We start from the raw sequence: 4581 nt of genomic DNA, 5'->3' as shown, positions 1-4581 counted from the left end.
CCACGTAGATCGGCGACACCACTAACAAGTCGTTGTCCCATTGACGATGATGCGATTCTCCTCCGAAGATCGGACCTATTAGGATAAAGGCAAGGATCGTCCAACCCGCGTAGAGACCTAAGACTCAGAGAACTCAGATAAGAGAGAAGACCCAAAACTCGCATAGGTAAGAGGAGAAAGAATTTAGGTAAGGAAAAAAATCAGAGCTAATCAGATCTATCCAACGAATTTTTCAGAAAATAGTTTTGACACTAGACACAACGTCCGTTGGCAAGGTTATCCTACAGGCTGGACTAGTGGGGTACCGTCAACCTGAGGCTCTGATACCAACTTGTGACGCCCCGGAACCGGTACCATGAGGATTCCAGCGGTCCCGCCAAAATCCACATGATATCGATTCAGAGACGCCCTCCGACACGACGTGCGCGAAGAATCACACACGTGATGCCAGAGGAATTAACACGAGCGGTAACATTACAACAGGATTACAATAGAGCCCACAAGATACATATATTACAACAACGACTCCAACGAGTCAAGATACAAATAGATACATACAAAGATCCAAATCATACAGAAGATCAAATACATCCGAGTACGGACAAGATACAAATTGGACTAAGAGTCCTGAAGATAACCAGTGGCGTCCATAACCCTGCCCAGGCCAAGCCAGAAGGGTAACCTTGCTAACGTCGTCATCTCGTACCTGTCAAAGTCGGGCCATCGGTTGCCGACAAAAGGGGGAGGAGACAAAAAGAAAGGAAGGCGAGGGTAAGTACCATTGGCACGTACTTGCGAGACAAGACCAGCTATGCTCGCTGGTGGGCGGTATAAACTTCACCCGGCTATATGTGGAGTTTAGCGGCAGCAAAGCTACTATCCAATAGAGACACGCTACAACATCCGTCTACTCAGAGAAGATAAGAGAGCGCACAAGGTAACAGATAAATACTACACAAACATAACCCAGCCGATTACACATATCCCCTCCAACAATTGCGAAGAGGCAATGTAAAAGGCACTCAACGGTGGACAAGTTTTATTGGGTAACGGTGGTAGTAAGGCTATATTACTACGCAAGTTATTATCAGATTATTAGCAACAAGATAACGGTGTAAGTTGTTCTATGATCAAGCTATACAATTCCAAGTCGTCCATAACCGCGGACACGGCTTATCGATAAGATGTACACCCTGCAGGGGTTGCCCAAATGTAACCATACGCATGCTCGAACCCACTTACTACAGGTGGAGTCTCACATCAAGACCGTTCCCAATGCAAGAGAAAGTTTAAGGGGAGCCACCCCGCTAAGCTACCCGTGACGAAGTTCGGCCGTACTCCGATACGGACCCAGAGGTTTGTGTCAACGGCTAAGCTAAGTGTGAACAACCTGCTGTCGCTAATCGTTCCACGATATGAGTACAGTACAGAAATAAACACCCGAAGGCAACAGAAGTAAATCGTGCATCGTGCATATGAGCAAATAAAACCAAGGTTGTGGCTCCCAATAAACAGACTCGAGGAAAGGTAGTGGGTGATGGGGGTCCCATTCCCCCACGTACGGGTAGAGCGCTCAATCTCGGAACAGATAACAAGAACTCGGGTCCTAGGGGACATTAGCAAGTCAAAGTTCCGATGCTTTCGCAAAGGGGCTCACAGATGCCTCTGCTTACAATTTTAGTTGTTAACAAATAAGTAAAGTGTGATTATCTCCAACAACTGATATAGCATGTAAAAACCTCCCAACAACCCAACATATCCCGATAACAGATCGAGATAAACAACAGAGCCTAAACACGCCTACGACTCGCAAGGCTCAAACATCAAGCAACGGCTATGGTTGAGGAATGATACATATAGGATTATTATGGTAAACAAGTGGAATAGGACACGTGACTCGATAAAGAATCGCAACATAGGGATAGCAATGCGAGGGAGAGAGTAAAATAGGTGAAGAGAGGGGGCTCGCCTGTGAAAAGCTGCAGAAGAACTTGTCGGAGAACTCGTCGTATCTCACATCACCACTTCGTGATCCTATCCGAGAAGAAGCAAAAGCTGGAACACACAACGTATGCAAGTCTTACTACTACGGATAAAGAATCGGCATGCTCATGATATGGTATGCATGACATGGCATAGATGGTGCAATGCATCTTATCCAAATTAAGCGGGATCGGAACCCCGAACAAACAAATTAAGGTTGGAGTTGCATTTCTACCGACAAAGTTAAATGTTCATTAGCATGGCATAACATGGCAAGGGTGAGCTACTTCAAATTTAAACGGAGCGCGGAAACCAAAGTCGGTGTCCGAAATACTCCGCATATTATGTGAGGTGAAATGCATAAACTATCACGTCGCTACATGATGCGAGATGCAAACAGGTATAAGGATGGCATATTCATGTTCCTCTCATTTTTCTGATCAAAATTCATATAGAACACTTTCTCATTTGAGTTACAGAATAAAAGTTATTCACATATTAGTTTTTATCATTTTAAAATAGAAAGACAGATTTATTTTTATTAGAAAAGGACCCAGAAACAATTTCTGGAAGGGGGAAGGACCCCGGGTTAGTTTTGAGAAGATACAGGGGGTTTTGAAGAAAAGGATCCACGTCAGGGGCTGCGGGTTGAAACTAGAAAAGTTCCAGGGGCCTCAGCGCAAACTTGAAACAGATCTGGAGAGGGTGGGGCTTTCTCACCGGAGCAGGGTCTAACCCGAGAGGCTGGCAGGTGGGGACGACGACGCCAGCGTGGCAAAGCTTGTCTGCACGCACAGGAGGTGCTCGACGCAAGGGATGCCACGCGCGGCGCGGGGAGCGGCGGTGACCACTGCGGGCCGGCATGGTCGCGCGCGGGCGTGACAGGGCGCCCCAGGATGCAGGACTTGGTGCAGGGGTCGGCGTCGACGCGGGGAACAAGAAGGTGGTGGCTCCGTCGAAGGGGAACCACCGGAGGGTCGCCGGCGTCGAGGATCTGCGGAGGAGATGGTCGGTTCAGCGACGGAAGAGCGATTGAGGAAGCAAGGGAGAGGGCGAAGGTGTCCAGGGGGTAGAGGCAGGTACCAGGAACTCGAAGGATGGGTCGGGGAAGGCTCGCAGCAGCCGGAGACGTCGAATTTCGCCGGCGGCAGGAGCGGGGGAATGAGGTCCGTGGCGTCGATTCGCGGCGCCCGCGCTCGATTCCTTGGGCGACGATGATCCTGGAGGAGAGGCAGAGCTCCTGGTGCCATCGGCTTGAAGCGGGGTAGATCATGGCGGCGGGGCGACGCGACTTTGCTCGCGGTGGCTCTCAGTGACGAAGAAGAAAAAGGGAGAGGGGGCACTGGCGGCGCGAGGAGGGGATAAGAGGAGGGCTAGGGTTTGCAGATTCGAGGGTATAAGAAGGGGGGCAGGTGAGGCGAGGTGGCCGCGGTGGTTGGGGGAGGAGGACCACTGCCTCCACCCATGCCATGTGCGTGCTCGGTGAGCTGGAAAGGCGAAGACGACAACGGGGAGGTGCGAAGGGGTACTGGGCCAGGAGGTGGGCTGGGCCAGGAGGAAGAGATGGGCCGGGGGAAAAAGAAGAGAAGCAGGCCGCCGGGTGGGGAAGAGGAAAAGGGCCAGGGGGCTGCGGCCTGGGTAGACTAGGTTTTGGTTTTTTTTTTTTATTTTCTATTTCAAAACTGTTTTGAAATTTTATTTGAAACCTGCTCATACAAAAGTTGAATTTTGAATACAACGATGGAGAGGGAGAGAGAGAGGAAAACAACTTTGTAGGCATTGCCAAAATATTTTATACCCAAAATAAAATAGATTTGTTGGTTAGGTTTTGTTAAAAGAAAGAGGGGAGGAGGTTATTACATAAACCATATGAGAAGGAAAATAAAATAATTAGGGTTTATAAAATAAATTTTATTTGTTGAAAAACATGGTTGATGTGATGCATATGCCATGATGATGCATAAAAGGAAAACACAGACAAATCTAATATGGGATACTACCCGGGGCCGTTACACCACCCCCCCCCCTTCATAGGGCTAGACATAATTTGAGTGAGAACTTGGCTTATGCCTCCACCATCCCTTTGGATTAGGGAAACCCCCTCCTCTCTTAGGCACAAATCTATGAGTTGTATCAAGGCACTCCTTATATGATTAGTCTCTCACACTTGTGATTCTACCGATCGTATACCGATCTTCCTCCCGGGGATTCTACCACGTGTCTTTCTCTTGAGAGATTCTATCGGGATAGTGGTTCGGGCTATCGGGAGTAAACCGGAATTGTATCGGGTTGTGTTGCGTGCGTTCGCGGTGTTCTTCGCCGTGTTCTTCGTGTTCATCCCTCACCCCCTCTTGTTCTTGGTCAATTCGTGGGATCCGGCAACCCACGTGGCCTTAGGTCCCATCAGGCGGCCTCCTCCGCCCGCCCCCAACCCTACTGCAACTAGGGTTGCGCGGTGCTCGCGGTGGTTCGCCTCACGCCGGCTCTCCTGGTGGCCGTGGTGACACCATGTGCTTCGCCGGGCTGTGCTGGAGCGTCTGTTCCCGGCGAACGCCTGGCTTGGCCATGGCTTGGCGTTGCCGTGGCCAGGCTATGCCA

The 4581-nt window shown here is 49.7% G+C and overlaps 1 long non-coding RNA gene across 1 annotated transcript; it reads right to left on the bottom strand.

Annotated features, from left to right (window-relative positions):
- Window positions 1-469: 469 nt before the first annotated feature.
- Window positions 470-2097, bottom strand: LOC139838665 (uncharacterized). Its single transcript, XR_011756483.1, has 2 exons — window positions 1970-2097; window positions 470-706 (listed from the first exon to the last, which is right to left on the bottom strand). It is a non-coding gene; the product is annotated as an uncharacterized lncRNA (long non-coding RNA).
- Between the last annotated feature and the right edge of the window lie 2484 nt (window positions 2098-4581).

Source organism: Lolium perenne, chromosome 1 (assembly GCF_019359855.2).
Source record: "Lolium perenne isolate Kyuss_39 chromosome 1, Kyuss_2.0, whole genome shotgun sequence".
Classification (NCBI taxonomy): domain Eukaryota; kingdom Viridiplantae; phylum Streptophyta; class Magnoliopsida; order Poales; family Poaceae; genus Lolium; species Lolium perenne.
The sequence above is the reverse complement of the archived record's forward strand: the minus strand, read 5'-3'. Positions and strand labels throughout refer to the sequence as shown.